We start from the raw sequence: 24485 nt of genomic DNA on the forward strand, positions 1-24485 counted from the left end.
CTTCTTTTCCCACTTCTGGAGTGCTCTCCCTGGAGTTATCACTCTAGCAATTTCTTCCAGTTCTTAGGCCCAGCCCAGAACACACCTCTTCAGGAGCTCTTCTTCACAGCAGTCTGTTCTTGGTATTACCCTAGGCCCTGAGTTCTTAAGATATTGTTATCTGGACTGTACAACTCATTAAGCAAGTAGCACATATAGATTTACATTTTGTTCAGATCTTCAAGTACATGTAAAGCTAGAGATATTTGTCCATTCTTTTCTGTGTGCCAGGTATGGAGGTAGAGGTGGGAGGCGTGCTAGCATAGTTCTAAGCACACAGTGATTAGAACAGATAACCATTGACTTGTCTCTTGTTTACTATATAGTATTATCTCAATGGTTGACAGGGTACATTGTGAAGCAGAAAGGGAAGATGTAATTATTTTTCAAAGAGAGATGGGTTAAGAGTTTCCCATTGAGGATGGGAATGTGGGAGTGGTACCCAGGGAGGGAAAGGCAATGCAACCCCATGTCTGGGGTGAAAAAGCCAAGTCCTTCAGAGCATATTTAACAGTTCTGTCACCATCAATGATTAGCATTGGCAGAAAAAGGAACAGCCATTTCTAAAGTGAATCTAAGTGTCAGAATTTAAAGGTCCTGAACTGGACTCAACTATTGACTTGCTTTTAGCTCTTAAGTTCTATCATTCTTTGTTATGAGTTTTTCATTCATTCTCTAAATAGTAACAGTATTTATTTGGTGTAAAGCATAGTGTCAAGTATTACATAGAATAAATACTTGATAAAGATTTAGTGCCTGTCATCCAAAAGATATCATTAGCAGGAGGCAAACACTAATATGTATATAATAAGTGCTATATGAGTGTCACAAAGACAAGGGAGAAATTACTCTAGACTTTGAAGAGGCCTCATTTACAGAAGTCTTCACTGACGAATTTAACTGGACCTTAAAATTAAATAGAGATGGGGAGGGAGGCATGCCAGTCCATAAGTAAAACATCATTCCAGGTGTTGAGGGAACAGTGAGTAACTACAGCAGTTGAAGTAAATAGTTGAAGTTATGAAATAGTAGGTCACAGAAGATGTTAAATGCAAGGTCATGGAAGTCAAACTTTGATGGGCAGAGGGGATATATTAATGGTACAAACTGTGCCATAGTGGCATAGAATCGAAAGAAATAATTCAAATTCGTGTCCCGGTGTCTTCACTTCTGCAATAAGAAAAGGTAAACTGATCACTCCCTCTAGGCTTCCTGGCATGTGGTGAGGAACAGGGAGGCAATTGACATGAAGGTGTTTGCATCTCTGGTGAAAGGAAGCACCACCAGCTGCAGCATGGAGCTGGGTTGTTTGAAGTTGATGTTTACTGTATTGACTCTCTAAACTCCCACTGTGAACATTTGGGAACTCAAGAGAGATGGTAAATGGCATTTTAAGCTATGAAACACTTTCTCCAGTACTCTTCTAATTATGCTGAAAGCCAAAATTTCATCTTTGGAGAGATATCCCTATGCTTCTGATAACATTAATTACTGACTGACCTCTCAGTCTCATTTGACTTATTAATCCTTTCCTCCTTCTTAAAGTATGTTCCCCTTGGCTTCTGGGACACCGCCCTTTATTCTCTCCATAGCTCACTAGTTGTTCCTTTTCTGAATCCTTTGCTAGTCTCTCTTTATCTCCCTGACCTCTAAACATTGGAGTGCCTCAGGACTCAGTTCTCCACCCTCTTCTCTGTCCTTTCTCATGGCATTAAATATCATTTACACACATAAAACACCAAACGTTTATCTATACCCTGGGCCTAACAGCTGAGCTCCAAACTAATATCCATTCTATTTTCCACATAGTAGCTAGAGTAATCATTTACAACATCAGTCAAATTAGGATGCTTCTCTACTCCAAACCCTCCGATGGCTCCCCATTTCATTTCCTGCAAAAGTGAACTCTTTGTAATGGCCTACGGAGTCCTATGTGACCTGTCCCCTGTTAGCTGTTGGCTTTGTTTCACTCTGTTCCACCCTACTGAATACTCTAAACCAAAATCTATCTCAGGCACTTGGCTTTTGCCATTTATTCTGCCTGTAAGATTCTCCCCCAGACACCTGCAGTACTTGCCCTGATTCCTGTGCTTAAATATCCATTCATTATCCATGATGTTTCTCCTGACTACCCTGTAAAAAGTCACAGATCTCTCCCCTTATAACTACCTCTGTTGTTGTTGTTGTGGTTCTTCTTCTTCGTCCTCCTCTTCTTCTCCTCCTTCTCCTCCTTCTCCTTCCCCTCCTTCTCCTCCTTCTCCTCCTCCTCCTCCTTCTTTTCTTCTTCTTCTCCTTCTTCCTCTTCTCTTCCTCTCCTCCTTCTTCTTCTTCCTCTCCTTCTTCCTCCTTCTCCTCCTCTTCCTCTTCCCCTTTTTCTTCTTCATCTTCGTCTTCTGGAGCCTTGCTCTGTCACCGAGGCTAGAGTGCAATGGCGCAATCTCGGCTCATTGCAAACTCTGCCTCCCGGGTTCAAGCAATTCTCCTGCCTCAGCCTCCTGTTCGCTGGGACTACAGGCGCGTGCCATCATGCCTGGCTAACTTTTTGTATTTTTAGTAGAGACGGGGTTTCACTGTGTTAGTAAGGATGGTCTCGCTCTCCTGACCTGGTGATCTGACCGCCTCAGCCTCCCAAAGTGCTGCAATTACAGGCGTGAGCCACCGTACCTGGCCATCTGTGTTCTTTTTAACCTGCCTTATTTTTAGCATTTATCTGTAAATGCATACTACATATTTTGCTTGCTTATTTGTTTATTACCTGCCATTCTGTGCTAGAGTGGAAACTTTTTGAGGGCAGGGACTTTGTTCTGCTCATGTTGTGTCCTTGTGCCTAGAACATAGCGCCTGGCACAGAGTGCATGTTCAACAAATATTTGTAAAATGATTTGTGAAGTAATCCCCTCTAAAAATAGAATTCAGAAGAGACAGTCAGGGTTAGGATCTAGCCCAAGATGAAGTATGTTAAAGGCCACAGCAAAGGAAAGCCCTTAAGGTGGAAGCCTTGGGTTGAGACCAGGTTTTGCCACAAACATGCTCTGTGTTTTGAAATTCACCTAGAGCTCACAAACTTTCCTTATGTGTTGAACAGGTGCTGACATCTTACCTATAAGATAGAAGTAAAGATCAGTTGAGTAGGTAGATGTACCTTTCCCTCTGTAGGAAAAAACAAACAAACAAACAAAAAAAACAAAAAGACAGATTTGGTTCCTCTTCTTTCCTTGGAGAAGGAAAGAAGTTGTCTTGTTGATTTTGTTTCTCTCTCTTTGGAACAAGATAGCGACACAAGGGTTTTGTTGTTATTGTTGTTTCCAGCTTTAAGCAGGCATTTTGTGGGTGGATATGAAGGCATTTGGTTTTATTTTGGTGATGGTTTCTAATTTTATCTTCTCTTGTTTATGTAGGTTTTCTGTTTTGTTTTAATGTGATAAATGGCCAGCAACTTCTCTGAGCCCTGTGGAAATGGTATCCAGGCTACGGAATAATTATTTAGTGAATGGCAGATCCAGTTTATGTCGGCACAGATCAAATTAATCATTATTAATCATGCCCCAATGACAGTAACCTCATCCCTTGCAGAAGTGCTATTCTTTATTAAGCAGTAATAGCTGTGAGGAATGACTGAGCTCTACTCTGGTTACACTCTACTATGCCTTTCCCTATTTCTCAACAGGAGGGAGAGCAACACACATCAAGAGAGAAAAAAAAGGAAGAATTAAAAACAAACAAGCACCCATGAAGCATCTCCCTCTTCCTGCTACCTACGACAAGAGCTCAAGTTCCAGCATAAGCAAAGAAAAGGGGCTTTGCAGTATGCTGCCCCTCAAAAGGAACAGAGTAAATGATTATAATAGTAATTAGAGTTACACTTAAGGAAGTGGTATTTATTAGCCAGGCTGTAGTAGGACTAAATCCACAGGCTTCCTCGCCTAGTTCCTATGCCAGTGCTTGGATCTTCAGAATTGCAGTCTCTAAGCTTTTTAAACTCACTTCTATCTGAAAGGTACTTCCCATTCTGGGATGTGTGTGTGGAATTGCTTCCAAGAACAAGATAAGTTCTTTGCCTAGGGAAAGTTGGTAAAGGAGGCTTACTTTTCAGTTTCAGTCCACATTGAAATACAGGACATTTGGAAAATAGAGCATGATACATGGTCAGGCAGTGGATAGGGGGTCGTGGGGCTTGTCTTCAGTTCTGATTGTGTGACCTTAGGAAAGCTCTTAACTTCTTGAAGTCTTGATTTTTCATGTCTATAAATTGGAATGATGATATGGAACATTAGTTAGCCTTAAAAAGGAAGGAAATTTGAATGCATGTTACAACATAGATGAGACTTGAGGACATTATATGAAGTGAAATGAGAACAAAAGAACAAACACTGTACAATTCCATCTATATGAGTATCTAGAGTAGTCAAATTTATAGAGACAGAATAGAATGGTGGTTTCATGGGCTGGGTGATAGAAGGGAAGGAGGGGTTCTTCTTTTAATGTGTATAGACTTCCAGTTTTGCACAATGAAAAGACATCTGTGGATGGATGGTGGTGATGGTTGCACAGCAATGTGAATGTACTTAATACTACCTATTATATACTTAAAAGTGGTTGAAAATGAGCCAGGCATGGTAGTGGGTGCCTGTAGTAACAGCTACTTGTGAGGCTGAGACAAGAGGATTACTTGAGCTCAAAGTTCAAGGCCAGCCAAGGCAACATAGCAAGACCCTGTCTCTGAAAAAAAAAAAAAAAAAAAAGTGATTAAGATGATAAATTTTATGTTTTGTGTATTTTATGCAATTTAAAAAATGTAAAATGAAATGGTAATAATCTCTAAAAACATATCTTTGAGCATTGTTCTATTATAGTCCCTCAGAGTACTGGGGAATGAAGTGATGAGATCACTGGAGGGCAATCTGTAAGACCCCATGAAGGCCTGTCCCATGGAAGGGGGAGAATTTCGTTTCATTGTCATTTCACAGAGCAAATTTAGAAACAATAGGTAGGAGTGACAGGAAGAAAAACTTCGTATCAACTTAAGAAAATTTGTCTTTGTAAATAAAAATCTAAAAAGTCTGCCCGAGAGGAATGTGCTCCCACAGGAAGTTGTCATCTCCCTCTGCCGGGGATGTCCAAGCAAAGATGATGCGCTCATCTGCATGGCCATTGTCCTTCTTCCCAAGGTTCTACAGTCCTTTATTCCTTTCCCTTCTTACTAGTGTGAGTGTTTTTTCATTCCCCAAAATAATGGCATCCATTACTACAAAAAAAAACCCACAATCCTGCAGCTATTAAGGACTCCACGGGTTACCTGGGAGTAGATTGAGTTATCTGGGCACAGATCAACTTATTAGAAAACTATTCTCAAAAGAGTCACCACCTGTGACTTGGGTCTTGAACTTAAAGGTTTCTAGTTCAGCAAAGGAAAGGATGTCAGCAAATTCAACTCACCAAATTGGTATTCAGCTTAGGAATTCCTTACCTCCTTAAGACGGTTATATGAAATACTTGTTAAAAAAAGATTAAATGGGTTAGTAAATTGCATTAAATGTGATATGCGTTATCAGCTTCATGTTTGTGATTAGGGTCAATGTAGGCCACCATACCATCTGCAGCATTATAATCCTGGGGGAGATGTATGCTGTTTGATATCTTGTGAAAATTACGTTATTCTTGTGTCTTTAAATGTTTGACATCATCACTTATTTACAGTGTAGATGGTAAGTGGGAATAAAACGAAATAGACATTTCATAGAGTCTTTCTCAAACAAGCCTTTGATATACTCATTTTCTCAGTGCCCAATCTTCTGCCCCAATGTTAGCAAGCTGATAAATTGAAGGATAGTCCATTTTGAAACAGTGTCCTGAAAACTGTTGGTAGGATGAAAATTGGAAGCCCATAGCATCCTGTGACTGCCTCTATCACATTACTTGTTCTAATGGTTGGAAAATTCTGATGACTTCTCTTTCCCGTAATAGACTGAGCTCCTTGGAATCAAGATTCATGTCTTTTTTTTTTTTTTTTTTTTTTTTTTTTTTTTTTTTTTTGAGACGGAGTCTTGCTCTGCCGCCCAGGTTGGAGTGCAGTGGCCGGCTCTCAGCTCACTGCAAGCTCCGCCTCCCGGGTTCACGCCATTCTCCTGTCTCAGCCTCCCGAGTAGCTGGGACTACAGGCGCCCGCCTCGTCGCCCGGCTAGTTTTTTGTATTTTTTAGTAGAGACGGGGTTTCACCGTATTAGCCAGGATGGTCTCGATCTCCTGACCTCGTGATCCGCCCGTCTCGGCCTCCCAAAGTGCTGGGATTACAGGCTTGAGCCACCGCGCCCGGCCCGATTCATGTCTCTTTCACTTTGGTGTCTCTGTATAGGAGCACAGTAGGGACTTGGTAAATGAACTCTAGAATGAATGGTGAAAGCACATAAATCCTTTTATAAAGAAGACCCACACCTGTTGTTAGTAATGTACAGTCTTGTAGAGTCTGGGCTGGTGGTCTTTAAGGGGTGATTTGGGAGGTTTTGATGCTTCAAAGTCCAATGTTGATTGCGAAGAGATTGTTAAGTGAGAGGAATCTGTTATTCTAACCCCACTCTAACCATTGCAAGCTCTGCTTTTCATTTATGTTACATATTGGGATCTCCAGTGAAGTTTTCTCTAAAAATATTTTGAAAGACACATATACACATACACAGATACTTAAAACCTTAGTAAATGCTTTCATGGTGTTTGTGTGTGTGTGTGTGGTATGTGTCTGGTATGTATGTTGTGTGTGGCAGAGCTTAGGATAAGGTGTAAATGTTTTCAGATTTCTTTATTCAGTTCAATTATTCAATTAATGTTTCTCTACTTTGGAGGAATTGGGTTGGTTACAATACAAGTTGTTCCATTAAGGATCTGTCAAGACTAGCGGAGGATTTTGTTCATATTCACCAAGAGTTTTGGTGATTACCGGGTGTTTTGTTCTTTTCCTTCTAAAAGGATTTGAGTTTCCCATTAGTGGATTTATACTGATCATTGCTTAACCATATCAGACAATGAATTACACAAGAAATCTACAGTTCCTGAATTGTTGCAAACCTCATAAAGCATATAGGGAGATCTATTTCACTAAAGACTTTGTTATTTTGACAATTGCCCTTGGTTGCTGAAGAAAACCTCCTGGAAACCCTCATAAGAAGACAAAGACTGCTTGCTCTGCAGTTGTTTTCCATATACCCACAGTGGGTGATAGAGTGAAAGATGGGCAGATAGACTCTTTTACCTCTGCAACAGTTCTGTGAAGAGAGCTGGACAGTGGGACCTGTGGGATGTAACACACCTGCTTGTGGTTTTTCTTCAGTGACAGAGGCAGGAGGTACACTAAAATGGCGGGGAAGAGAAGAGGGAAAAACAAGCTGAAGGGTCAGCCAACTGCTCAGAGCTGAGTCAAGGAGGCTGGAGAGGGTACTGGGGCTTGCGTTTGGTTTGGTGATTGGTCCAAAAATGGAACTCTCATCTGCAGTGAATTCCTTGGCTCTTGATCAGTTAGACATCAAACATCTTCCAAGTTCACCTCCTTTATTTGGTTTATTTTTAACCTATTTTTTTAATCTATTTTTGCCTTTGATTTATCATTTTAGTCTAGAATTTTGGTATTTTTGAAGTGTCCTTGGGATATGCAGTGGATTTATGTTTTCATCTATTGCACTTGGATGTTTCATGACAAACATCTCACACTATTTTTGTTTTTGTTTTCGCACTTGCCAGAGCAAAACATTTTTCAGCCTTAATTGTTCAGGAACACCCCACAGAAGATTCAGTGTCATTCCTATAAAAGTCTTCCATTGTAGGTGATAACTATACAGATGTCAGGGAGCTCAGTAAACCCAATCTTATCAGAAAGTGTGGGAGGTATTATACACTAGAATGTAGAGTCAAATATATCCTGACAGTACAGTGGTAGCAAGAAAAGTTGCATTCGAGAAAGCATTCTTGGAATCAGAGAAGGCCTGAGAACAGAAGGTGGAGGTGTGATTCCAGACCCAGGATTGTCACCGGAAGGCAATGTAGAGAACTGTGTGGCCCTTAGAATGAGGGTTCCGAGTCATGTGAGGTTCATCATGGCCATCACAGTGGCCTGCTGCATGTTGAGCTGCCCACTCTAGACCATTGATTTCACCTTGCAGGGAGGCCAATACCGTTATCTCTGATAGCCTATGTCACCCGTTTTCAGCCTGCTGTTGGGGTTGCTGGCTGCACCAGAATTATGTGGGAATTTTTCATAAATACAGATTCCCAGGAGCCACTCCAGATCTACTGATTCAGAACTTCTGAAGGTGAAATTTCAGGATCCACTAGGAGTTGGGGACAGTCTGGAGCATTCTTTGGATGGTTGGGTTGAGAGTGAGAATTCTGGGACTTCTGCAATTAAGTGTCTTTGTGAGCCCGCACAGAGGCTGGTGTGGTTTCGTGTACCTGGTCTAGATGGTGCTTGGGTGCACAGGTGCTGTCAGGTCCCAATACTGAAAGAGGACCCTCACCAGAGTTTCTGAGGGTGAAACTGTTAGGTGAGCAGCTAACATAACAAGCACAATGAGAATAGGCAGAGAGTTCATCCAAGAGACCCTGCAAAGGGGCCAGGCCCAGACCATCCAACCGGTGGTTTCTCTTTAACTCTTTTGGGCTCTGCAAAAGGGCATTTTTCATGTAAGGCCCTAAGACAGAGTTGGGATACCCACAGAACTGGACACAGGGTCAGAGACACCCACAGTGAGGAGGACATGTGGATGCCATTCATCTCAGGCCTCCCTTGGGCTCAGAGGGACCACGTCATGCCTGGGAAAGAGCAGAAGGTGGAGGCAGGGTTGTGCCCTGAATTCTCATCAGCATGCAGCCCTTTCCACTCTTATCAAAATCAACGTGGGTATTTCCTGCTCACAGGCCCCTGGAGGTGCAACAAGAACAGAGGCTGGCTGGGAAGAGAATGGAGGAGAAACTCTGTATTGTGGATTCAATAGGGATAAATATTGTGCTTTGCAGCTTATATGATGGAACAGACTTCCTATGTGTACGATTCCAGGAAGAGAGTTAATAAAACCTCTTGATACCTTGCCTCCCCGGCAGCATTTATTTGTCTAGCAGTGAGGCTGTGTGCTGTTCATACAGTACTGGTGTTAGGTTGACATTTGTTTTGACCTTTAAACTTTATGCTTCCTCCTTCCCCGTCCTCTCCCCCGCCCCAGCCTCCCCACCTCCTGTTGTTCCTCAGCATGTGAGTTTGATCTTCTGTGACCTGGGCTTTTCCAAAGGTTGACTCTCCTGGGTTTGGATTGGGCGGGGTGCAGGCTTTTCCTCTTTTCTTTGCTCAAGGGTCATCGTGTGACTGTAAAATTATTGTCTGGCAGCAGTGCTGGTGCCATTTCACATGTGGGGAGTGTGTAGAGTTTTGTTTTTTCTTTAAATAAGAAAAAGGAAAGAAAACACCTCGAGGACCCACATCTGCCTGGAGAGCACAGGGCTGGGCCTCCTCCTCTCCTTTGGAGTCCTGCCCTGGCCCAGCAGGGACTGGGAACCGCATCCCTGGGAATGCTGGTGCCCGTCAGGGAGAGGAACATTCTTGGCTCTGAGGCTTCTTCAGATCCTGGGGGTATTTTCATAAGAGCGTAACCCCCAGAACTAAAGGAAAATTCCACTCTTCAGCAGTGTGATGCATCTGTTCTTGGTCATCTCCCAAGTAATTATGTGCTGTGCTTAAGCTTTGAACTTTGCATTTGGACTAAACTGGGTTTGCATCTAGCTCCACTAGATACTACCAGATAACCTTACCCAGGTTTCTTAATGTTTCTGCACCTCAGTTTTCTCATCTGTTTAATGGGATTCATGGGGAACATTTTGAGAATTAAATATAGTGATCGATATAGAAATTCCCGGAATAATGCCTGGCAGAGCGTAGACCCTCAAAACATGTTAGATCTTAATATGATGATTCCTCCTTAAGCATCTTCTACCTGAAAGAATCTTTTATTCTATTCGTATTTTCGTAACTCAGTTGGATTTTTGGAGGTATGAACTATGCCCTTTTGTATAGAAATATCTAGCAGAGGTAATTTGTTCTTTAAATTCCTTTTACTTTCTTGGTATTCATTGAAGACCAAAGACACTTTGTTCATGTGGATCCTTGAATGGATTGTTGCTGCTGTACCTTATCTTCCTCTCCCACCTACTCCTATTGAATAAGGGTTCATAATTATCCATCTAAAACCTACAGTAACTTAAAAAAATAAATGTAGAGACCGTCCATAGAGGAAGCATAGCATATACACTAAGGTGGCCTAGACCTCTGCACTATCTATTAGTGGGCATGCACAGTTTTTCTCTCCTGATGTTACTTGTGCTGTGAGTGATCTTCCTGTAACTGAGGGATGGCCGTGGAGGGAGTGCTCTGTGGCTTTGACACCTACCTAGTAGTGGGCCTTAGTTACAGATATGGCCCCAAAGGAATCATAGCAAGCTTTGCTCACAGACAAGCACAAGGAAAGCAGGTAAAGAGGAAACCCCAGGAGATACTGCAGAGCTGACTCCAGAGAACTGTGGGGTCTGCTGGGCACCTCCCTCCCCCTTCACAGCAGAGCACTGAAGTTATGTTTTTAACACGTTTTTGCAATGTCAATAGAAACAAACTTTCTTCTTGCTCCCAGAATATAGAGAAGTGATAGTGAGATATTAGAGTTCCACTCTTTAGGTGTTTATTCCCAACTGATGGAAAATAAAATCCAAACCAAAACAAACAAGTAAACAAAAACCCAGTCCAACCACTGGGGGACTGCAGAATATCTCAGGCTACCTGAAGAGAATGTGATGAAAGTAGGTTCATACCTTAGGTTCCAAGTGTTAATCTCAATGAGTCTCTCTCTCTCTCTCTCTCTCTCTCTCCGTATGTGTGTGTGTGTGTCTTTCCTCCCCCTTTCTGAGTGTATGTCCTTTCTTGGCATGGTATGGTGAGGTAAAAGGCATAGCTCCTAGGTGACATGTTAACATACTTCTAGTTTCCTACCACAACCACTTATAGGTGCCTGGGGACAACATGGCCATTCAATCAGATTGAAAACAAAAGTTTGAGTCAGTGGTAGATCATAGTTATTGAGGGACAATGTGAGAAAGAGGAAGGGAGGCCCAAGATTTATACACCAATTCCTCCTACAAATTTGTTTGGTTTACTATGAGCTGAGGCTGTCACTTTGAAGTTTTTAATCTTAAAATTAGGACAGGTTTTACTGCCTCTTTTGATGTAGGTATGGATCGCAGCACAGTCAGGGGAGTCTCAGTCAGAGTGAGGGGCAAAGCCGTAGAAAATTGTTCCACCTGAGAAACTTTATTGAAATATACATTTCTGACCTGACCCTTGGAAGTACCCTTCAGGAGAAAGTATATGTGTTTCAGTGTGTGTGTGTGTGGGTGGGTGTGTAAGTGTGTGTGCGGGTGTGAGTGTGGGGGTGTGTGGATGTAGGAAGCTTAGATATATGCATCTTATAAAATAACTGCAAAGACATGCTGATGACCCATCTTGCATCTTTATCTCTCCTAGCATGAGAATCCTCTGATGGATCACTGTTATAGGTGGTGATCACAAGTAGGACGTGTAAAGGAGACTGGCAAGAGTTGTCATGTAGAATGTGACTTGGCAGTAGATGATTTGTGGATAGGGTGCAAACACATGGGATTATGAAAACTCAGAGTTGGAGGACACTTGGGAGTCATCTAATCTAACTCTTCTACAGAAACTCTGGAAAATATTCTTCAACTTCAGCTTGAAAATAGTTATACAGTCTGAAAGGGTCCTGGCCAGGATTTGAACCTGGGTCACCTGATCCCAGAGCACATACTCTTGACCTTCATCAAGACAAATGACTGTAGCCTCTTGATTTGAGTGAGTTACAGGTCTCTAGGAGTTTAGCAATAGATTCCTGAGATTCTATGCTTTTACTTGGGTTTTTTTTTTTTTTTTTTTTTCTTTTCTCTGAGTCAGATCACTTCAAATTTGATATAATGCTTTGGAGCGAGGCTAATGGAAAGGTTCCTAGAGGTAAATTTAGAATTTTTTTTTTTTTAACTTTCTTGAAAATGCTGATGAAAACTATGAAAATGCTGATACCTTCAAATCAGTGCACCTTGCATTGCTGCTAAAGGTCTCACCAGAAATCAAAACCTTTAGCCTGTGCCCTGGATTCTTTTTTCTTTAAATTGCTATTGGGGATATAGTTTCATGGCTCATTGATTCAAAATATTTTTTGGTCAATTACTTTATAGAGGCTCTGTGCAAGGTCCTACACTGACAAAGTTGAATAAGACGTTCTCCTTGTCCTCAAGGTATTCACCATCTTCTGGGAGAGACAGATAACTCAGTCAACATGGATATTTCTCTGTGTTACCTGCAGTTAGCAGGATGTAGAAGATGCTACAGTAGTATAGCCTGGGAAGGCAGGAAAGTTTCCAGGGAAGTAACATAAGGTTTATGAAGTCTAGAATCTTTTCTCTTTCTCACTGAGTGCCTGTAAGAGTTCAGTACTTGAGTTCTGGCTACTTTTTTTTTTTTTTTTTTTTTCACCTACCATCACTTCCTCCATAGCGTTGTTTTCAACAGCTGAATAAAATATAGTTATGTCTACCTTACTTTCTAATTTGCTGTTTTCTATAGTTTATTGTTTTACCACTTAATTCCTGCACTCAATTCAAGTGATTAGGATGGAGCATACTTTTCATGTTTGGGTCAGTTTAGGAATTTCCAAGTGTAGACAGCACCATTTTTTTTTTTTTTTCGTTGTCCAAGACTAAAAAACAGTGAGTCTTAGAGATTGGATTAAGAATAACAAGATTAAAACTACCTGAGCTGGAAGGGACCTTAAAGGCCGTCTCACTCATTGCCTACATAGATCATAGATACATGATGGATCTGTGTTCCAGAGAAGAAGATCCCTGCTCAAGCCACTTTCTTTGCACTTTGATCTCTACATAAACTGTCTCAATGGGATCACATTTTCTTTTCTGAATGGCCCTATCCTGCCTCTATCCCTTAATTGCCCTTCAGTATTCAATGAACAGAGCCATTTTAGTGTAGTTGTAATTGACTTGTATTTCTCTTTCATCTCCTGTGAAGTCCGGAGGTGTGGCTATCTGTGTGTAGCTGCCCTGGCAGGTGAGAGGGAGGGTATATGAACAGGTACCCATCCTGAAGGTACTGTGGACAGGCAGTTGAGGCCTGAATGTCAAGCAAGAAGCACTTTTCTTTAGGATATTTTCTTCCCCCCACCTTCTTCTAGGGTTCCACTGGGCACCCAACCCCTAGGGCTCATATTTAACTGTTCCTGATTGACATCAGGCTATAGAGCCCTCTCTTTGCTCCATAGCACAGCCCATGTTTTCCATATGGGTGACGATTTAAACCCAGGCTAGATTTTTTTTTTCCTAAAAGGCCAAAGAAAATTTGATTTCAAAACCAGACAGAATCTTCTCTCATTTCATTTAGTGACACCGTGAGGTGGAACTGTCAGGATAAGACTCCATCTAGCAAGTTAGAAACTCCCCAAAAGCATAGGGACAGGAAATTTCATGGTAAATATTTAAGCTCCTGGGCTCCAGGGCAATTGGAAAGTGTGTGTTAAGAAGCTTTCCTCTTTCCCTCTAATTCCCCGTATTCATCACTTGAGCTGTGCCATTTGGGCTTATCCTTTATGGCTAAAGAAGTCTTGCCTTTTAATCTTTTAGTCAGAAAAAAAAAAGTAAAGAAATATAAAACACCTTAAATAATAATGCCCCAGGGAGATAATATCCTGGGAAATTTAGGGCTTACATGTTCCTGTGGAGCACACAGGTGTTCACAGATGCCCATCTCTGATGCTGATCAGTTTAATAGAGGTTAATACTTCGTGTAGGATCAGCAAGGCTTGAGGTCTTGTCTTGGGCATTCTGCTCCTGCTTTGTCTCTGTGTGACTCAGTTTCCACACTGGAAGAATAGGGAGAAGAGTTTTCCCTTAGGCTACCTCCCAGGAGGTGGAGAGGATCAACTGAGATGAGGAAGGCAGAGATGTTTTAGAGGCCAACATGTGGACAATAAAGTAAGGTAGGCCAGGTATGGTGGCTCATGCCTGTAACCCCAGCATTTTGGGAGGCTGAGACAGGAGGATCCCTTGAAGCCAGGAGTTTGAGACCAACTTGCACAACATAGTGAGACCCCCGTGTCTACAAATAATTAAAAAATAATTTAAAAATAAGCTGGACATGGGTGGTGCATATCTGTGGTCCCACCTACTCGGGAGGCTGAGGCAGGAGGATCCCTTGAGCCCAGGAATTTGAATCCAGCCTGGGCAACACAGCACAACTCCATCTCAGAAAAGTAAAAGTTAAATTACTTGGCCACTATCCCACCATTCTAAGTGGCAGAACTGGGTTATACACTCAACTCAGTCTGTCTCTGAAACTCAGAGTCACTCCCTAACACTTAGTAATCTCTCCATTAGCATTAACTGTTAGGTTGTGGCTGTGATTTTGTCACAGTTATGCATGCTCCTGTGTGGACCTGACTGGTTTCTGGTCCTGCACCATTTCGCGTATGTCCTGGGGCTGCCATCCCCTCATCTGGTGGATAGAGTTGCACCTGTATATCTCTGGCTGTTCCGCTCACCACTTCAGAGCAGACATCACCACCCTTTCCCCAGGCTTCTATGCAGGCAAACTGAGGACACAGGAGGTTCCTGGACACCCGTCAAGGAGGAAGGCAGGGATGCATGTTGCTCTGGGCTCCGTATCAGTTCATATTTGGCACTGCCTCTGTAGTCTGATAAAAACAGGCCAAAAGAGGAAATCCAAATTCAAAATCTGACTTTCACACAACTTCTGACAAGCTGAAATAGGCCCATTTTGGGGCCAATGATAAAAGTCTGATTTCTCAAGCACTTTATTTGTCTATTGGATCAGAATGGCACTGATTAGTACTTTCTGTGCAGAAGCAGAGACGGGGAGCCGCCTTCCCATTTCTGAACCCGACTGTTCTATTTACAATCTCTAAGCAAATTTCTGGAATTTCACTGACAGATTCCCTGGGGCATGAAAATCAAGCTTCTTGTGTGTGTGGATGGGCTGCGGGATGGGCTGGCGTGTTCTCTAAAGCGTCTTTATCTGCCCAGGCCCCCTCCCTCTCTTCTCCCTGAAAGAGCCAGTGCCAAGACTTGAGTTGTTTCATTTGGCTCAAGTCTGGAGGCATTGATACTGAGCTGGCCTTGTATGAAACCCACTTGCTGGTCCTCTTCATCTGAGAGTCAAAAATGTAAGACCCTCTGGAGTAGAGACAGTCCCTCCCTGCTATTCTCCTCTCATTCTCAGCATAGGGGGGCCTATTCTCAAAAACCTGGAACTAGAGGAGGGTCACCTAATCACTCACCATTTTTTCTCTGAGTTTTATTCAGGGTATTTTGTAAACTTGGACTTAGTGTTAAATTCATTGAAAGCTTTATCAGTGAGGCTTTGATGTCACTTGCATAATATTTTCATAAAGAACTCTCAGATATCAAATCCTACATATTGTTTATTTTTATCATCTGATTTTCTTTATCTCATTATGGTTTTTACTAAGAAAACAAACTAATAAAAAGCCTCTGTTCTACCTTTACTGGGGTCAAAATGTAATTTTCTTAAGTTGGCCAATTCAGTGGTAAGGCACTAGACTTTTCCATTAAGTGACTTATTTCCTAGTACTCTCCAAAGATTCTACTTCAGTGTTTGGCCCCTTCCTTTTTTTCCTCTGTTCCTGTCTCTTTCAGCCTAGCTCAGAGGAGGAGTGAGGAGCCTGCGGAGGGCTTCCTTGGAGTGGGGAATTATGGAACTTGTCATTTTAGCCCAAGGGCTGGGGCAGACCGGGGATCTCTCCCCTTCAGCCCCTGCAGGAAACTGCCTGCCAAGGTCTATTTACTCAGCCCCAGAGCATTTAATCCTGCGCAGTGTGGGGTGGTGTCACTGGGTCAGAGCCTTCGAGCTGAGCAGCCGGGTGGAAGGAGAAGGATGAATGGCTGGTTAAAGCCTGAGGTGTTGGGTGGTCACTGAGCAATGGTTGGAGCAGCCTCTGGCCACCGCCGTGTGTTGATTTTGTAGTGAGATCATTACCTTTCCTGGGTTGTTAAATGCAGTTTAATCTTCCTTAAGACAGGAGTGGACAATGTTGCTTTTGTAACTTCAGAGAGTCACTAGATAGGTTAGAGGAGGCTGGGTTTCCAGATTTCCACCAGGAGAAAATCACAGCCTTGTCAGAGAGGCAGGGTATGTGTGATGCTTCTGTTCTCTTCTCATATACACTGTATCATCATCTTTGGAGCCTTGCACTTGGTGGGGGTATTGGAAGGCTGAGGACCATGCATTGAGCCCCCACAAAGTGCTTAGAGCTAGAGAATACTCGCCTCTGATAGAGCATAGTACTCTCCCCAAACCAGGAGTAGAGGTTTTAGGAGTGCAAGAAACACATGTCACACAGTACAGATGTCAAAATACATAAACTGGCTCAGCATGTATGAGTTTCCTTTTGTGGCTAGGGCGAGTCTTGCAGTTTCTTTTTCTTTTATAACTATAATGGCCTGTTGGTGGTTGCACTGGGAATAAGCAGTTGGCAGGAGAGGATGAGGAAGAGAGAAAGGGACAGCGAGAGGGAAAAAGAGAGGAGAGGGAGAGAGAAAGGTGGCTTACCTCGGCTGCCTCTGGCTAACTCTCGAAGACTTTGTGCAAAGGCAGACCTTGAGAAAACTCTGACACACTTGGAGTCTGCTTGTGAGCTGATCCGCCCTCTGTAAGGGGAGGCTCCTTAATCGTCTTCCTTTTCTAGCTTCTTATCCCTCTACTCTGCTGCATCAATCTCAGAAGTCACGTTTCCCTCCTGCCTTCTGTTTTCCTCTGTGGTTGTGTTTTCTTCCCTTGTCTTACTAGTCTAATAAAGTTTAAATTGCAGCCCCAAACACACACATACACACACACATGCATGCGCGCACACACGCATACTCCGCACTTTCCCGCCAACACTTTGGGACTACTTAAGAGAGTTCCCTCCTTGTTTGGGAGTGGGAACTCACAGCTTGCCTGCTCCCAGCACAACCTGTGCCCAACTGTGCAGTCATCTGGGTGTTCAGAGACAAGAAACAGACAAGCCCTGCTCCTCCAACTCTTGCAAGGAGGCATGTGTTGTAGGAGATTCTCCTGTGCCCCAAATCCCCAAGGTTCCAGAAATCAGCCTCTCTTCTCCTGCCTTTTCCTAATATTTTACAAATGAAGGAAGCATACAGCTGGGCTTTGCGGAGCCCTGAGTCCTGATTCCTCTTCCTGAGCCTGCCCCTCTAAATAACACACTTCTCATTTTGGAGCTATCGTTTCTGTATCTCTTTCATCCCTTGGGTACCTAAGATTTTAATTTACCTTAGCCACTTTTTAGGATAATGAATCTTAAATATTTGTTTCCATCAACGGTCAGCTTTTCCTTACTTTAGGACATGCTCATTTGTTCTTGAATTCCAGAACTCAAGACAGATCAAGTTCACACTGGAACTTTTTCATCCCAGTCATAGTTTTGTGGGGTATTCCCCATTTGAGATGCCCATAGACACACCTTCATACATTCATTTATCCAGGCAATCAACGAATGTTTTTGGAAAACAGGCTGATTGCCAAGCTCTGTACTAGACCCCGGCCTTACAGGGAACAAAGCAAAAACAATAGTTGCCCTCACAGTTATGGTCTACTGAGGAATAGAGACCTTAACAAGGCAGTATAATAAAGCTGTTGAATGTAAGGCAGAGGAACCAGCATACTGTGGCAGCACACAGAAGGGCTGTCACTTGGTATTGGGGGTCATGGAGCTCCCTAAAGATGTGATGTCCAAGCTCAGAGCTGAAGAATGACAATGAGTCAGCTAGGTGAGCAGAAGTTAGAACAGAGTGATGAGAAATCCGGCTGGCAGGGGAAAGAGTTCCAGAGAAGGGAAACAGCTTATTCAAATGACCCTAAGGCAAGGGTAAATCCAGTGCTTTGGGGAAACTGACAAGGACCAATATGTCAGGCCGGGTGCAAGCAAGGGGAGTAGGCAGCCTGCTAGACTAGCGAGGCAGGTAGGAACAGGATACAGGGTATGAAGGAGTGCATGTTAGATAGGGGTTTTCCCAACCCTCTGAGGAACTCTGGAATTTATCCCATGAACAATGGAAAATCATTGAAGAATTTAAGTGAGGGAATCAAATGACTTTGGTCGTTCCTTAGAATGATTGTTCTGGCTGCTGTGCAGAGAATGGATTGTAGGGCATTGAGGGTGGCTATGCAAGGATATGCTCACTTAACTAAAATTCTTAGAGACAGGGAAGATTTCACACCTGATGTTCTGATCGGCATAACTCGCACCATGATATTTTTTAATGTAACCTCATCACCAAAGCAATAGTATAAAGCAGCTGTGCTTCTTTGCACCTCTCTCTCTCCCTGCCACCTCTCTGTCTCTCTCTCTCTCTCTCTCTCAGGGAGAGGTCCACATCATTTGCATTTATGCATCCCTGTTGCCTAACACAGTTCCAGGCATAAAAGATGCCTAATCCATGTTTGAGGAACGAATGAATGATGAAATGTGTAATCTCTCATAGATTCCCCTCTTGAAAGAATTTTCCCAGTAAAGTTTCCCTAGATTTTGAACCCATGTGTTAGAGAGGATGGTACCACAATGCAAAAATCTGAACTAGGAGCCTGGGTTCTCTTCCCATGTCTGCCCTTGAGAAGCTGAGCAAATGGAGCCGAGCTGCAGTTTCTTGATACCCTGTTACTTCAAGTGTAAAATGAAGGAGTCAGGCCGGAGAAAGCCTCTTAATCATTGGTTTTTGTGATTCTATGACATAAGGGACTGCAATACTGTTTAAATCAAACACAACTCTCACTATTTGCAACCCTCAGTGTTTTGAGTTTGTTATAAAATGTCCTTTGCTAGAGGGATGTCAGAAAACCAGGCCTACTTTATCTTGGGTGTTACATTATTCCCTTCTGGTCTGGGGATTAGGGAAAATGAAGTAGCTGTTATGAATGCAGAACGACCTCAACCAGAGCATCAGAAGCCACTTAGAGGCACACTGCTTCCAGCAGGGCATGGGTAGAAAGAAGGGATTCCACTATAAAGAGAGATATTTGTAGATTTGTTTTCTTCTTTCTCCACATTAAGGAGAGAGAAAGGGAATGAAAGGAAAAACAAAACCTGAACTTTCACACCCTGATAAGAATTTCCTGGTATTTACATGTAAAATAAACTTTTTTTTTTCCCCAAAAAGAAATGTATTTTTTGCTACGTGGCCAGCATGACTGGTTTTGGGGAAAAATATAGTCTTTTAGTTCTAATATGTAGATTAGACAGAACAAAAAAGCTCACCACTTTCTTCTTAAAGTATTTATTTACCTCGTAGAGGAAGGAAAGAAAAGCCAGGAGGAAAGACGAAGAAAGCCCTGTCAAGAGTGCTCCAGCAAGTGAAGTTTCTTGGCTGTATGGAAATCATCTAGGTGGGGTGTGTTGTTTTTCCCCCTGCTGGGACTCCAGAGCGGGGCTCCTCTCTTTAAAAAACCTTGGATGGTTCCAATGGAGAGAACTAGATAATCTTTCAGGCTAAACTCAGTCAACCCACAGAGATTGATAGAAGCCCATTGTCTGCTTTTCCAGGAATCCTGGGGGTTGCAAACATGTCTAGGTCAGTCTGGAACTTCCCCCAGCTTGTATTCGAGGTGGGCATACACCGCTCACTGGTCAGGGAATAGGAAGGGGAAAAGGAAGATAGCACGCCAGGGCGATCTTCTTCTTGTGATAATTGTGTCTTACCACTGAGAAGCCCTTATAGTATTTATATCCATGACCCCATTTTTTTTGAAATTAATTTTTGTGGGTACATAGTAGTTGTGTATATTTATCATCACTAGATCCTGACTGGAAGAGGCTTAATAAACTTCAAGGATCACTGAAGTGAAATCTGAATATCTAGATTTCTGGGAGTTTGGACTAGACACATAACCACATAAAGATTTATTTTCTCCTATATAAATTTGCTTTTCTTATCCCTGTTCTCACTTTTCCCAAGGTTATTAAAGGTATCAAATAAACTAATGGATTTGAAATTGCTCCATGAACTCAAGGATATCAACATTTATGAGATATCCTGCATGTTTTGGGGGACAGATAAGAAGTGCCCTACACATTTTGGTATTGAAAACATACTGTGGTAGCGGAGCGGTTAGAGACTTGCTCAAAGTGCCACAGCTTGCCTTTAGCAGAATCTTTCTCATGGATCTTTATCCAGGAGGTATTTCCATTATAATCTGCGGTTGCTTCTTCCACTGCAGGAAATCAGAAGAAAAGGAAGGAAATCAATGAGAAGTATATTCATGAGGCAAATTTCATAAATCATCAAGTGTCCATAGAGCTCCTTAGATGCAATTTTTTTAACTCACAAAATAGAAGGATACCCCAAGGCTTCCAAGGTAATGGTAATTGTGCAACATGGTAGAATGCTGGCAGTAGTGCAGAGTCAATGACCTAAACAGAACCTATGCACAAAACCAAATGACAAGGGTAACGGTATTTGTTTTGTGCTTTACAGTTTCCACAGACTTTCGTGTATATCAGCATATTTGATCCTTTCAGCAATCCTATAATGTAAGGATGGAAGGAGTTTTTATTATCCTTAAATTTTAAATGCAGAACATGAGGCCTGGAGAGTTAACATGACTTGTCCAAGGTTGAAAAACCTGTAAGAGGTGAGTCTAGAGTCAGGCCTGGATGTTGAGACTTCAAATTCTTATCTCCATGGTGCTAATGATGCTAATTCTTTATATTAAGCCTTGGGCAAATGGTTCATTATGCCTATATTGCAAGTTTCTTGTAGTGAAATAAGTCATCTCAAGAAAAGAAGTGGGAAGCCTTGCTTCCAAGCAGCTAATGTAGAAGGCCACCCTCACCTGATAGGCTGGGTCCTGGAAGGTCACTGACAGGGACTTGGGTAAGTTAGTGTCTTTGTCCTCCGATCGGGAAGATGAACGGGTTAGACAATTCTCTCTTGCACTCAAAATTATGTTTTGCGATACATGGATGAAAGATGTTCTAATTGTAGACTTTCCTAAAGATACAATGCAGAAAACAGGAGTTCTTTCATGTAAAATAAGCAGGTTCTATTAATTCATTTTACTTTGTGGACTGCTTCACCTTACTTTTAAGGACGTCCCCATCTTTTTTCATTCATTCTTATAACATTCTTTAGCAAGGTTGGACAAAGCATTTTTTTTCTTTTTTTTTTACTTCCTGTGGCTATTCTCGCCTTTCTGTTCTTTAGACAAGCCTAGCCCAGTGCCTCCCCAAGGGGTCTGCACTTGCTATGATCTGTTCTTTGCCTTCACATGACCTGCCCCTTCTTGTCACTTAGGTTTGGATCACATGTCACTTCCTCAGAGGGCTTTTGCAGATTCTTGCAGTTAAGGTCCCCAGGCCATGTCATTTTCTATCACACTGACCTGTTTTATTTCATTAATATAATTTTTCATCATCTTAATTGTGAATATTATTGATTTGTTTATGTTATCATGGTCTGTCTCTCCTGCTGGAAGTTAAGCTCCAATAGAGCTATTTTTCTTGCTCTACATTGTACACCAAACACCCAGAAGAGTGCTTTGCACATAGTAGGAGGTTAATACATGTTGACTGAAATAAACATCTTATGAGAAATTTGACAGCTTGCTCAAGTTTACGTAGTCGATGAAGGACTGAACTAGGGCCAGAAGTCAGTCTCTCAACTCTTAGTTTATTGTTCCTTTCACTTGATATGATGCTGCCAAAATGTATATGTATTTAAACATGGGAGTTCCTGATGATTACTGATAAAATTTGGGGTGATTGTGAGACATGTATGTGAAACTGAATGCATTCATTAAGGGAAATAAGGAACTCCCCGAGGCTCACATTATTCAGCTTCTGATAACAGAATTTATAATCTATGTACTTTGCATCAATCATCCTATATTTGTGTAACTCATTCTTAAAGGAAGCTTATTTTAGGAGCATTTTCAATATTTTGTATTGATGACGCTTGGATTTTAACAAATAAACACATCATGGACACACACTCAGGAGAGAGTATAAACAGTGACAGGTGACAGGCAAGTTAGATTCTTGGTCAAACTGCAGATGTTTTCTCTCTGACAGAGGCTGAAAGGGTTTTACGGGTGAAACTGTTGAGCATGTGAAGTTGCCAGGGGACATGGGTATTCCCTCTAAGTTCAGCCCCAGAAGTTGCATTGCAGGTATTTTCTAGATGGCCTACTTTCTCTCAATTGCCAGTCATGAATCTCTCAGTTATTGGAACTTTTGGGGTGATGAAGTAGTGGATGTCACCTAGATTACCTCTTAATTGTATAGTTTTTCTTTTTTTTATTCTTGTGTGAAGCAAATTGCCTTTCATTTGCTCTCTGTTTTCTCTTTTGAGCATTAAGGAAATTTTCTCTGGATACAAATGTTTGAGTGCTGGTGAAGAAGACTATGTTTATTGATCTTCCAGTCCTTAGACTTGTCAGCCCTCATCTCCCCGTTAGAGAACAAGTGTTATTAATCTGTCATTTTAAGACCATTGTTCCTTCTCCTTGCTGATTTTAGCTTTGGTTCTTCCCCTTCATTATCTCTTGATTGAGACACAACATGCTCAACAGCACATGGCGTTTCGGGTTAGGGCTAAGGATAATTTTGTAAAAGCGCTGGCTTCTCTCTTATGTGTTGCCACTTTGCGATTTTGCCGATGGGACCTGCTCAGATCTGAAAGGATGGTATCATTGCCTTATAAGTACATTTTAGTAAACCCCCCCCCCACCATAAATCAAAGTATTATCTTGTGCAAGTAAGCTCTAATTCGACTCTTTCATTTTTCTCACTCTGTCACCCAAGAGTTTCCTGCTGTTCCCCTCGGTTTTTACATATGACCTTCTCTGTTTCATTGGGTGCTTCTTCCTCTAGTTCATTTTTATCAATCTCAGTATTGATTTTTCAGAAAGGCCATTGATGACACTAGCAGAGATATGTCCATTTCTCCCACCTTTTATTGCTGGCCTCTAAGTCAACTTCCTGTCTATGACAGAGCATCTCCTTTTCCCTTGGAAATGCAATATTTTAGTTATTTATGGTTGATACCTTTTCTAGTTTTTGAAAGCTACAGCGTTGACATTCTAGATTTTTTCCTGTGTACATGCTTATTGATTTGTATAAGAACACACCCCGCCCCCTAGGCTTTTTGGTTTAATATTGACATCAGCCCAGATTTAGACCTAAGCTCTAGCACACATAGAAATGCAAATACGTGATTCGAGAGGTCTTTGATTTTTTTCCCCCAAGAATTACATCTTTTCTATACCACCTAATTATGGCACTACTGTGTACTTGTTTTGTAGTCATAGGCAGAGGTCACTAGCCAAAGCAAAGATGCAGATATGTTACATGGAACTTGGAGGTTGTACTTTTGGATAAATATGCCTTCTTGATAAAGACCAAGGGTAACAGGGAAGGGAATTGCCTTTCATTTGCTCTCTGTTTTCTCTTTTGAGCATTAAGGACTATGGGGAGGGGAGCATGTAGGACTATGGGAAGGGGAGAATGCATTTGAAGCTCTCTCTAAGACAACATCAGCTCCTTTGGACAAAGAGCAACTGCCCCTGACAGAAAGAAACATTTTTGGGTATTAGTTAAACATTCCCTGAATATTTGGAGCTTGCTTTTTTCTCTCCTCCTCCAAGAACAAGTTTTAGTGGCCTGGGTTTGGAGAGCCACATGGGACCTAAGGAGGGAGGGGCTGTATTGACTTTCACTTGATTTCCTCAAGCAATTGAGTTTGTCGGGGGAAATGTGATCGTCTCCATCAGCTGTCATGCTGAGGTTGCTCCTATCAGGCTGTCAGTAGCTTTCGGTTTCTGATCTTTCTCTCACATTTGCTGTCTATTTGAAGAGAAGACGAAAGATGCTTTGGGTATCAAGAAGGGAGAACATTTTGAGCAGTTACCTGGGAATCCATTTACAGACTTTGATGCCCTGTCAGTTTAATTCTGATGGTGTGTAGTGACATAGAAGGGACAGTAATGCTTTCAAAGGTAATTTAGATTTCTCTCTTTAGGAATAATTTTATTTATGAGGAGCTGAGCATGAGTGGAACTAGGATGAGAAAGGGTGCCGATGTGTAGGCAGGCTTCTTTCCTTGTTTATGGTGATATAGCTTAATTCAATATCACACAGTAGCAGTAATTGAAAGGATATTTCATTTATATAGCATCTGTCAGCCTGAAGTACTTTCAGAGTCTTCACAAACAGGAACTGCTTTCCTTCTCAGAAAAAAATGCTGCTAAGTTGAAGATGGAACTGAGGCAGGCTCCAGGAACCCCAACTAAATACAAAACTGAATGAACTGTTGTGGTA

At 42.0% G+C, this 24485-nt stretch overlaps 1 protein-coding gene across 1 annotated transcript in view; it reads left to right on the forward strand.

The window, feature by feature from the left end:
* SETBP1 (SET binding protein 1) overlaps window positions 1-24485 on the forward strand; it is a 362514-nt gene that overhangs the window by 64922 nt on the left and 273107 nt on the right.

This window comes from Rhinopithecus roxellana, chromosome 21 (assembly GCF_007565055.1).
Source record: "Rhinopithecus roxellana isolate Shanxi Qingling chromosome 21, ASM756505v1, whole genome shotgun sequence".
Taxonomy (NCBI): Eukaryota; Metazoa; Chordata; class Mammalia; order Primates; family Cercopithecidae; genus Rhinopithecus; species Rhinopithecus roxellana.